The sequence below is a fragment of the Limulus polyphemus genome, unplaced genomic scaffold (assembly GCF_000517525.1).
Source record: "Limulus polyphemus unplaced genomic scaffold, Limulus_polyphemus-2.1.2 Scaffold4192, whole genome shotgun sequence".
NCBI classification, from domain to species: Eukaryota; Metazoa; Arthropoda; class Merostomata; order Xiphosura; family Limulidae; genus Limulus; species Limulus polyphemus.
The window spans coordinates 69,397-82,309 of NW_013669802.1; the positions used below are offsets into that span (position 1 = coordinate 69,397).

The 12,913-nt window shown below is 33.4% G+C and overlaps 1 long non-coding RNA gene across 2 annotated transcripts in view; it reads left to right on the forward strand.

Moving 5' to 3' along the window:
• LOC111088655 overlaps window positions 1-12,913 on the forward strand; it is a 67,163-nt gene that overhangs the window by 51,859 nt on the left and 2,391 nt on the right. The window contains exons 3-4 of one of the 2 annotated variants that reach the window (XR_002613116.1): window positions 9,244-9,394; window positions 10,584-10,781. This is a non-coding gene — a long non-coding RNA (uncharacterized LOC111088655). The remainder of the gene's footprint in view (window positions 1-9,243; window positions 9,395-10,583; window positions 10,782-12,913) is intronic. The other variant, XR_002613115.1, reaches the window with a different exon arrangement.

The following is a 12,913-nucleotide window of genomic DNA, read 5'->3' on the forward strand; positions in this document are numbered from 1 at the left end:
CTTGTCACGATCTTTTATATTGGTTACTAGCAATGGCATAAATTAGGTGTATTCACTACCTTGTCACGATCTTTTATATTGGTTACTAGCAATTGACTAAATTAGATGTATTCACTACCTTGTCACGATCTTTTATATTGGTTACTAGCAATGGAATAAATTAGATGTATTCACTACCTTGTCACGATCTTTTATATAGGTTACTAGCAATGGCATAAATTAGGTGTATTCACTACCTTGTCACGATCTTTTATATTGGTTACTAGCAATGGAATAAATTAGGTGTATTCAATACCTCGTCACGATCTTTTATATTGGTTACTAGCAATGAATAAATTAGGTGTATTCACTACCTTGTCACGATCTTTTATATTGGTTACTAGCAAAATTATTCAGAAAAGGAAAAGTAACACATTTTTGTTGAAATGTGTTGAATGCAAGCATGTTGATTTTGAGGAAAACTAATAATTTGTTTTTATTTACATACTTTTTGCACGTACATTGTAGATATATTCTATATATTCTATATATGATTACACTCTAAAGAGGCTCTTGACAACAGACAAATATCAGGCTCTCTTCTCTCCTATTATGCATTCCTGTTGCAGTAGCCCCCCAGTGGCACAGTGGTATGTCTGCGGACTTACACCGCTAGAATCCGGGTTTCGATACCAGTGGTGGTTAGAGCACAGATAGCCCTTTGTGTAGCATCGGCCTTAACTACAAACAAACTAACAATTCGGAGGATAAAATGTGTTATAAAACCTGAAAAAGCTATGAGGAAGCATAAAATTGAGCACAGTATTTCTAATTAAGTTTTTTTTTTCAGAATACTTACGAAGAGCGAAAATGATACTGATACTTTCTTCGATGAGAGAATATATTGACAGAGCGTCTAAAGTAAAAAGAATATTATCATCAGAAAGCGTTGTAACTTCATTTTGTAACTATTTTATGCTGTTTTATATGTGCAGGAACAGAACAGTGGCGTAACTATTATTTTTAGGTCCCTTGCAAGAATTTATAAAGGGCCCTCCAAAAAATATAAACGCAGAATAAACTAAATTTATTCATTAATTTTTCTAACAGACACATAAATATAGTCTCAAATTGCTAAAAACAAAATGTTTCTTAAAGGAAGCACAACCACGACAAAAAATTTAAAGCCTAAGTTTTCATTTTTCTGTTCTTTTTATTGGCAAAAATATAAAAAAGATGCTTTATATCTAATTCTTTGGTTGTTTTGTTTTCTGTAGCTAGAAGGAAAATGTCATTAAGCGTTCTTGGTTCATGTTATTTCTTAAATAAGTTTCTACAAGTGTTGGTTTACTGAAAGATGGTTCACTCGTTGCTACAGTCGGTGCTAAAGTAAAAAAAATAAAGTATCTGTATTTATTTCTGAAAAATCACTTTCCATGAAGCTATATTTACTTAACAGTAAATCAGCTAATTCATTCCGGCTTGTTCTGTCTTTAATGTCCCCCAGTGGCACAGCGGTATGTCTGCGGACTTACAACGCTAGAAACCGGGTTTCGATACCCGTGGTGGGCAGAGCACAGATAGCCCTTGTGTAGCTTTGTGCATAATTAAAAACAAACAAACAAACTGTCTTTAATGTCCCCCGGTGGGACAGCGGTAAGTCTTCGGATTTACAACGCTAGAATCAGAGGTTCGATTCCCCTCGGTGGACACATCAGATAGCCCGATGTAGCTTCGCTATAAGAAAAAACACAAACACACTTTCATTAATATCGTTTCTAATGAAGGAAATTGTGTTTATCAGCTGTAACAGAAATTGGCTATGCAAATCCTCACTATAGAGAGTTGTAACATTTATGCCAATCTCATTGTATCAGCTTCTGTGTTATTCAGAAGATTGTTTGGTCGTAAAGCTAAACAACTTAGTTATTTTGTCTATTCCGGCAAAACGTGTCAACGTATTGACAACATCTACAGTGCGATTAAAAACAGTAACTTTCAGAATCTTCTCTGTTAGTGAAACGGTAATCTTTGTTGACTTCATCGAAGTGTCATTTAATTTTTGGTTCTGAAAATCTAGAAACCATTCTCCATTTGGCAGCATCTTCTACTTTTAAAGATTGATATATTAATCTGTGATCCTTCACAATTTGATATAATAAGTTTTAACGCTACAGTTGCTTCGTAAATGTCCGAATTCTTTACTTGTAATATCTTTGACGTGTAATTAATTTTTCAAAATATTATACATATAAATCCAAACTAAAAATTCAATAATTTGTCTGTTATTCGTACAGCTTCTTCTCTTTTGTCTGGTTTTGTACTTTTTAACGCTAACTCTGTCGAAGCTTTGAGAATCTCTAAGTAAAGTATTTTTGTAATTCCCGTTGTCTCCTTCCGAAAAACCAGAACTCTAAAAGATATTCCTGTTCGCACAAAAGTGAATTACACCCCACTCAAAAATGGATGTTGTCCATGTAATAAAGCCCATTGTCAAACCTGCAAGTTCATAAAAACCACTGACTCATTTTCTGACAAGCATAGTCAAAGAAACTTTAAAATATCCAAAGAAATCACTTGTGAAACAAAAAAACACCATTTACCTTATACAATGTAAAAATGCAATTACCAATATGGAGGACATACACAAACAACTCTTACAGAACGTTTCAACAACCATAAATCTTCTGTTAACACCGAAAAAGATCTCTCTGTTGCTCAACACTTTAACCAACCCAGTCATTCCATTAACAGTATTACTCTCATCAACACTGAAACAGGATTTAAAACTAAAGCAGATAGAGAAATAAAAGAAGCTTATTGGATTGCTAATCTAAACGCTGTTCAACATTTTGTTCGAGATTCTGGAATCAGTAATCCCCGTTCATTAGTTTCATCTGTATCAGAATTTTTTTTTGTCTTTGCTTATATTTTTCATGTAATATGAACACTGAATTTCCTAAAACTTACTATATATTTAAGATCATTATTCATACCAGTATTTTATAAATTGATTAGCATAACACATCATTTTCAATCAGCCTCCAGGTGTCACCTTTATTTTATTTAAACACTTAAGTATAGTTTTAAATATACATATATTTATCTATTTCTAAAGTAAATTATCTCTAACACTTTTTCACATACACTCTCGCCATCAGCTGCATTGTACCAGAAATGAGACGCTTACAACAGTACATAGAGAAATAGACTAAACATTTCCTGGAAAACCAGATGACCTTCATGACGTCACTAAACTATCTTTAAATATATATATATAACTCATTATACCACCATTCCCAGTTTGCCCCTGAAGAAGAAAGCTCCACCTTTCAAACTCGCTCGGGTTATAGGATTGTCATTCACATGTATAAGGTTTCGATACCTTAAAGAACAAGAAATTGGTAAAATATATACATATTTCAACAGTTGATGTTCACAGTTCTTGAAATTCAATAATAACAAAACTTACCAATGTAACCTCAGATGTAAAGGTGTGTATCTATTCACAGTACCAAATAGTGCCAAAATACAAGTCAGTAAAAACTAAAATTTGATTCATTGCTTTCAGTTGTTTAAGTGTACGTTTGCTAATTCAGCTTTCTGATTCTGAAGTTTTCAAAATGGTCGAGTATTCTGCCATTGTTAGGTCTATAGTGTTTAAGTGTACGTTTGCTAATTCAGCTTTCTGATTCTGGAGTTTTCAAAATGCTCGAGTATTCTGCCATTGTTAGGTCTATAGTGTTTAAGTGTACGTTTGCTAATTCAGCTTTCTGATTCTGGAGTTTTCAAAATGCTCGAGTATTCGGCCATTGTTAGGTCTGTAGTGTTTACGTGTACGTTTGCGAATTCAGCTTTCTGATTCTGGAGTTTTCAAAATGCTCGAGTATTCTGCCATTGTTAGGTCTATAGTGTTTAAGTGTACGTTTGCTAATTCAGCTTTCTGATTCTGGAGTTTTCAAAATGCCTTACAATTTGTTCTCTATGATTTTTAATTACTAGTTATTACGTATTGTTGTCCATAAGTATAACATGAATTTATCAGCATCCGTTTATTTTACAGTTGTTAACGGTTCTAATAATATTTTGGACATTTCTTTTGAAATTTCGGATCTTAGTTTTAATTTCTCTTTAAAGTTTTCCCATAAAGATTTTATGGGTTCGATGTATGCTTAATATTCACGCCGTGTGAGTTAAAACCAGAATAACCTAGATACATAAAATAAATATTAAATGTGATTTTGAACGAATAATGTTTAATTCCACAAAGACTCGTTAAAATAATCTGAATTCTTTACGTTATAAAGAAAAGAAACAGACAAGCGAAAGTGAAGAAAAATAAACACCTTATTTGCAAGTAGAAAATTGAAAGAAATACTGGCTGATCGTCTAATTAGGTTACTGCATTGTTGGACTGTGAGTAAAATTTAATCAGTTGAGGCTAATAAAAAATAAATTAACTGAATTGTTTTCCTGTGTAAGTAACATGAAATAAATTATATTTTTGGGAACAAAATTGCATCTAAAAGCAAGTAGAGGGTCACATGGTCAACAGATATTGGAAGACTCAGAAAACCAAGAAGAGACTAAAAAGGCAAATCTTAGCCCCTTCAATATATAATCGAATCCGGTTGGAAACATCAAATTACCCTAACAGTTTCTATTTCATCGGTAACTAATTAATCACAACATTGGATCACAGTGTCATCTCTGCTCCATGTGACAGTCGCAAAATAGTCCCACAGTCATAACAAGAGTATGGATGCAATAAAACAGATCCATCAGACACTAAATAATCTCACTAAATACATTTTGTTGCAGTTTTATTGCATCCTACGTTGTCTTAGTTGGAATTAGCTCATGATCTCAACCAGATTTAGCAAGTTATGAATAAATTTGTTTGTTTTTTAAAGGAAACCACATTGGGCTTTTTCCTACGACCACTGCAAGGAATCGAACCTCGGATACTAGCGTTGTAAGTCCGTAGCATTACCGCTATCCCACCGGAGGACTCTTATAAATAAGAAATTTAGAAAATAAAAATTTGCGGGGCATGAAATATGCACAATTATAATATAGGAGATTGAGCTATGTGATATTTACATATAAATAGAAGCTGTATCACAACTTCCTGATTGAAGGAAGGACACTTAGATGATTCTGGCGTTGGAGTTCAGTAGGGTAATGATCCAAAACGTGTTCTGTTGAATAAGAAGTATTTGAAAGGGATGTTTGTTTGTTTGTAATTAAGCACAAAGCTACACAATGGGCTATCTGTGCTCTGACCACCACGGGTATCGAAACCCAGATTCTAGCGTTGTAAGTCCGCAGGCATACCGCTGTGCCACTGGGGGGGGGGCATTTAAAGGGGAAAGAAAGATTTTGTGATATAAAAAGTCACGATATTAATCCAATTGCAAGTTCGTTATTCATGTTGAAATTAATGTTTTAAAGATAAGACAGTTAATGTACGGCCATTTTTTAGATCCTACAGTAAAAGAAAAAGAAAATACCAGTTAATATTCTCACAACTTTATTGCATCCGTGACTGATTTAATTCGCCATTTATAGTTAAAGCTAAAGGACGACTTGTTACGTATATATTTTTCAAATTTTTGTGTAACTTTTTTTTGGAGTCAGACTGTTAACGACAGTGTAAAAATCCAATATTTCTCCAAGTTTAATAACAGAGATATTTCTCTAAACACCCATCTTGAATTTACCTCGAAAGCAGAGACTAGGAATATAATAAACAATTTGCAAAGTTAGTAACTACTGGCTACTAGCCCTCACCAAGGTAGTGTTTTAATTTTACAGCCTAGGGTCTCAGGCGTCCGTAGTCATTTTCAACGATTGTAAAAGCGCTTTTTTATTTTCAACTGACCTTAATATTTCATCACATCTAAATGGGCCTTCTTAATGAGTATCCAGTCTCTTCATACACGTGTAATGCAAAATGTGTACAGATATTAAGCATCAGATAAACACATCTTGAAATGCACTTAAAACAATATCTCAAAGGTACAACATATTTGGAAATAAATAACCTTGTGTTTCTTCGTTATTTTGCTTAAGACATAGTAGCTAACAGATAGTTGAAATGGCGTTTTTCGAGTGTAACGAATGATACGTGACAAATATACTTGAGAACATATATATATATATATATATTATATGTACATTAAATAATCTGAAATCCACCTCATTATTCACCTATATTCATCATTGAATTAAAACAACTTGCTACTCAGCTATCATTAAGTACAAGTTATATTACAGCCATGCTTATATAAAACATCAACATAAATATGCTCTCTTCCTCATCATTTTCGATTTCATAAGTTAATATCAATAGTAGAAGCATTGAAAGCCATCTACCGGTGTAAAGCGTCGATACTCGTTTTTAATTGTTTTATTTTTTCATATTCTAGAATTATATATATATATATATATCTGATGTAAAAAAAAAAAAAAACTCTCCATACCACTTGGTAGACTACATCTTTTTTCTAATATCACTGCAATTGTGATACTCAAATGATTTGTCGGTACAAACATCAATAAAGTTCCATGATCATGCACCAAAATATAATGAATGTCCACCGAGATTTCATTTCCTTAAAAGTTATTTCTTTGTTGTTTTGACTTTCGCACGAAGCAACGCGAGAGACATATGTGCTAACTATTCGCAATTTAGCAGAGATAGACTAAAGGAAAGGCAGCTACTCATCACCACCAACTCTTGGGATACTCTTTTACCAGCAATTATTGGGATTAACCGTCACATTATAACGAGCCCGCGTCCCGCAAATTTAGAGTAAAGCACCCTAACCACCAAGGCATGACAGGCCTACTACAATCGTGTCTTGGTGTTGATTTGTACAAGCTTACAACTAATTGAAAACCAAATGCTTGTTTCTGCAATCGTGTCTTGGTGTTGATTTGTACCAGCTTACAGCTAAGTGAAAACCAAATGCTTGTGTCTACAATCATGTCTTGGTGTTGATTTGTAACAGCTTACAGCTAAGTGAAAACCAATTGCTTGTGTCTACAATCGTGTCTTGGTGTTGATTTGTACCAGCTTGCAGCTAAGTGAAAACCAATTGCTTGTGTCTACAATCGTGTCTTGGTGTTGATTTGTACCAGCTTGCAGCTAAGTGAAAACCAATTGCTTGTGTCTACAATCGTGTCTTGGTGTTGATTTGTACCAGCTTACAGCTAGTTGAAAACCAAGTGCTTGTTTCTACAATCGTGTCTTGGTGTTTATTTGTACCAGCTTACAGCTAAGTGAAAACCAATTGCTTGTGTCTACAATCGTGTCTTGGTGTTGATTTGTACCAGCTTACAGCTAATTGAAAACTAAATGCTTATGTCTACAATCGTGTCTTGGTGTAGATTTGTACCAGCTTACAGCTAATTGAAAACCAAATGCTTATGTCTACAATCGTGTTTTGGTGTTGATTTGTACCAGCTTACAGCTAATTGAAAACCAAATGCTTATGTCTACAATCATGTCTTGGTGTTGATTTGTACCAGCTCTCAGCTAAGTTATACTTTCAACTACTTTGAGTTGGTACGAATCATTACTAGCATGAAAAACACTGAGAAAATGGCAGCGACATTGAATACTTCCAAAGTCAAGAGAATGGCACGAGCAAACCATCTGTAACTATAAAAAAAAAACAATTATGTTATTGCCGTGTTAGGAACAAAACACTTCCTATAGTTCATTCCTCTTAAATACCTAATCCAAGTTTTTATTAGTTTTAGAAATTTCTTTGTGCTAAAAAACTTAGTAGAAAATGTGTGGCTTTGAAATTACTGACAAGGAAATTATGTAAAATGCCATAATTTATCAAGTTAGAAGATTAATCAATTGTCTTGAACTTGAAAAACAATTGAAGTTAAATATCTAATTAAATTATCAAAGCGCTTTTTCCGTGTTTCGTCTTTTTTGTTTTGTTTTCAAAAGTTGGTTTATTTTGCAGTTTTCTCGTTATTACGTATGTGGTTGCGGTTTAGTCTTTTAATCATAGCTTACGACGTTTCAAGTTTTTTCTAACAAATGTTGTAATACGCTGTTTTGTATTTATATTAAAACTGATTTATTATTCCCACCTGTTTCTTTAGCCATATGGTGATGGATTACGTAGAACTGCGTAAACACTAAATATAGCACAATTTTTGGACGTTATAATATATCTTAAGTATTTTACAATCGATATTTATTTTTTTCAATTAAGACCTGTACATAAAATTCAAGTCCTGTTATTAGTTTTCATAAAGCAAAAAGTTAATGATGAAGCATTCTTGGGAAAAATTATATTTAAATTATAATTACACAAAAACGGTGTTTAGATGCTTTTTGAAGAAATAATAGTGGCTTACATTTATTAACATTTAATTATCTTAGAATAGATAAAAAAAAATGAACTATGAATATTCTGCTTTCCATTTGAACCTGAAAATCACAGCCTATATATTTTTTGTATTATTGGGCTGATTTTGATATCAAACTGATAAAACAAATACTACGGTTTTTTTATTGTGAGTGGAAGGTGATATTTGATATTATATTAGGGATTAAAGATTCATACTAAACCGCAAATATACCATATCTAATTAGGTACTTCCTAAATCTGAAGGAATATACCAGTTGTCATCATTCTTATATATATATGCCACTATTGGATAGAGCTCCAGACATATAAACAAAGGATTCAGGCTCCTGAGGGCATAAATAGGAGGTGAAATCAAAGGCTGCAGCCCGTTCGTGGGTATCCCTTAAGGTCAAGAAGATGTTCCAAAGTTTACCATTAGGGGCAATAGTTCCAATATCCGCTACTAAGAGGTGGATATTTTCAAAGTGTGTCACTAGAGGATGGGCGATGAGATCGTCACCGTATACTAGTTTAATTTACAAGCTACATACTAGACTTTGTACTAACATATAGCATTAGAACTAGATATATATCATATGCATTACATTAAGAATTTAAGAAAACTAATCTTTCATTATCTGTAGCTCTTAACACAATATCAGTTTTATATTATCGTGACTGTCAGCTAATTTATAGTTTCACTTCAACATCAATAAAAAAACAAGTTTTTGGAATACATGTGATTAATATCTAATGTACATTATTATTATAGTTTGACGATGTGTATATCATAGATTTGTCGGTTTTTAGAAAGTGGAGGTTTTTATGTGCTGTGGAATGATCAAATGTGTTGTTTTTTATCTCCTAATATCATATATTTCAGACTTTCCACAACTCAAGAAAACTTCAAATTCCTAGAATCTAACAAATAAATAAGAACTCGAAAAGCAAACCTGGGGTGGAAGAAAACCGAAGGATGACATGCCGAGAGCAACTCGTCGTTTTGACAACCTGAACTAGGAACCTACTCAGAGGTTTTTTAGTGTGCAGTTGATCACAAACTGTGCACCTGTAAAAATATTTGTGTAGTTAAAACTTCACCTGTATAACTCAGTTCAAGTGGATAACTATAAAAAAAGACATATTTAAAATTATAAAATTCCATTCCAAAGTTCATAGATAAATGTATTTGCTATAATATTCTTCATTGTTTGGATCATTTGTTACTAGGCCTGTATATATGAGGTGCAATAAGGCTTTATGTATTAAAAAATTATGAAGTTAAAATATAATTGTGCAGTTAAAAAAAATCCTTAGAAAAAGCTCTAAGCCTACTACTCGTCTAAGAATCGGATAGCCTTGAATGCCCACAACAATTTACCCGCAATGTCGACGATACCTCAACCAGGTGTTTGTCGAGAGTTCGTAGGTGTTGAGAGGATTTGACCTTAACGTGTATAATCAACTCGTGGGGTCTACTTGAGTTGAGGCATGATAATATTAAAAGCAGATTGGATAAATACTAAAAATAATAAGTTTAGACTTTGAAAGTCAAACTTTACGTTCGATCATAACCAAACTAGGATTATAATTGTGGAAAAATTGACTGATTACCTTACGCTTCGGCGGACAAATACATTTAATTCTTTCAAACGGTTGATTATTAGCTTCAGTTGACGATCTTCATCGTTGTTCTAAATCATGAGGGGTGGTTAGAGTGAAAGATCACGTTATGACCTTATCGTGTTTCTGTTACTAAAATGATAATTACTAATTTTCATAATTCTTATAACAATTAACTTGACGCTTACTTTGTAAAGACTCACTCTCAATTGTTATGTAAGGACAATGTGATATATACTAAAGTTGTAGCCTAATAATATATTTTTTGAAAAGTAAAGTTGAAACATTGTGTCGCAAAAAGAGTCAATAAGCTCTTAAAGTCAAATTTCAGGGATACACAAGATCCGTTCGTCACTAGTTAGGCTAAACTTTTCTTCGTAAAGCACGTTTTATATCGATAAACTCAGTACATTAAATGCGATACAGGAAACAAGATTTATGTACAAAATCGATATTTATCTTTTATAAACGAAGTTAAAATTATATTATTTTACTTACATACTTATTGAGAAATATTTTATTGTATACGTTTAATACAATTTGTGTTTAACGCAAAAAACGAACACAAATTTGTTTGTTTGTTTTGAATTTCGCGCAAAGCTAATCCAGGGCTACCTGTGCTAGCTGTCACTAAATTTAGCTGTAATAGATTGAAGAGAAGGTAGCTACTCAACACCACTCACCGCCAACTCTTGGGCTACTCTTTTATCAACGAATAGTGTGATTGGCCGCAACATTATAACGCCTCCACGGCTGAAAGGGCGAGCGTATTCGAGAAAGGGGACAACACGAAAAACGGTAATTTTTTAATTAAACTTATATATGTATAATCACATCAGTATATCATGACGTACGCTATACGAATGGCCAAACTCGATGAGAAAAAAAACAAATTTTACTTATTCAAATTCTTTGTTGTCATTACGAATCGAATTTACAACTGTATTGTTGGTTTTTGATTGGATATACAAATTTAGTTGATGTTTTTATATGATATCTAGAGTTTGAATGCTCTACGTGAACATGCGAACAGTTTGTTTGTTTGCAGTTAAGCACAAAGCTACACAATGGATTATCTGTGTTCTGCCCACCACGGGTATCGAAACCCGGTTTCTAGCGTTGTAAGTTTGTTTCTTTGTAATTAAGCACAAAGCTACACAATGGGCTATCTGTGCTCTGCCCACCACGGGTATCGAAACCCGGTTTCTAGCGTTGTAAGTCCGCAGACATACCGCTGTGCCACTAGGGGGCGCGTTGTAAGTCCACAGACGTACCGCTGTGCCACTGGGGGCCATGTGACCAGTCCTCTACGTAGGTAGTATGTTAAGTTAGTATATGGATGTCCATGTGAATAAATCATGAGACACTTTATATAAATAGTCAATGTATAACGTTTTTCAAAAGCTTTTTTTATTACTGATATTGAATTTAAATTGTAAATTAAAAAAATTTACAATAACTATAGTATAGAAATAATATCGTGTTAAGAACTACAGAGAATAAAATAGTGTTTTTTTATTTTGTAATGTAATACATACAACATATATCGAGGGTTTGAATGTTTTATGTTAATATAAAAAATAGTGTTCCACACAGATTGTAAATTAAACTAGTGACGCACTTTAGAACTCTCTGCCATCTAGTAGCCTAACTTGGAACTATTCACACCTGGCATTACAGTTTGGGAGTATAAGCTCTCTGGCACCATTTTGTGAAAATATAACATCACGTGATCTGTCAGCTTCAAAGAATACCTCCCCCCCCCCACTAGATAACAGCCTTTGATCTCCACTTCTTTTTGCGCCCTCAGGCGTCGGCATCCTTTACAATATAATCTTATTTTTAAAGCAATAAAATGTAATGATTATTAAAAGTAGGGATAATTTGCTTTAGGTTATTTAGGTGTTATGGTTACCGTCGGCGTCGGCGATTTAGGTGTTATGGTTGCCATCGGCGATCTTGCATCATGTGGTAGAGTTAGGCATCTCTCCCGCACTTTTTTAGGAAGATGCCCCCCCCCCATTTAAAAAAAATTAAATTACTGAATACTCCATAACGTTTTATAAAATCAGTTTAGCAGATAACTGAAGCCTACTAAGTCTAGATGCTATCCAATTAAAATAAAGGTGATTTGAGCTTCTCCACAGTAAAGTCTGGTCAAAAGCTACCACTGCTCTAGCCCGAGTTTCTAGTTTTCAGCCAACTCGAATCTATGCTTTCGATCTAACTGTGATTCCTTAGTATACTTTCATCTGGTTCCAATCCGTCAAACGCATCCAGAATGATCTCAAACTCCATAAAGTGGCAGAGTTGAAGACGTTTTTCCCTTCAGCTAAACACACTATCATCCTATCTTTCACATCTAGAGTTAACAAACCATGGCAATGCCAAAAGATGTATTAAGTAACATTTCTCCTGTCCCCTCCCTTCCTTAGCAAAATCGATCAAAGAGAGGAAAAAATCTTAATTATTATTGACATCTCAAGAAAATATTGCTAAAAAATAGCTCGATTATAGCAAACGTGAACATAAAGATATCGCCTACAAAAAAGAAGAAGAAGAAGGTCTTTAGTGCAAACAGAACCAAAACTGTTGAACAACCATCAAATTAAGAAAATATTGAACTTGTCATGAAAGTGAAGATCAACACTTAACAACAAATCTTGTTATTGTAGAAGCAGCAACTTTAGTAGATTGTTTGAATCTTGTTATTGTAAAAACAGCAACTTTAGTAGATTGTTTGAATCTTGTTATTGTAAAAACAGCATATTTAGTAGATTGTTTGAATCTTGTTATTGTAAAAACAGCAACTTTAGTAGATTGTTTGAATCTTCTTATTGTAGAAGCAGCATATTTAGTAGATTGTTTGAATCTTGTTATTGTAGAAGCAGCATATTTAGTAGATTGTTTGAATCTTGTTATTGTAGAAG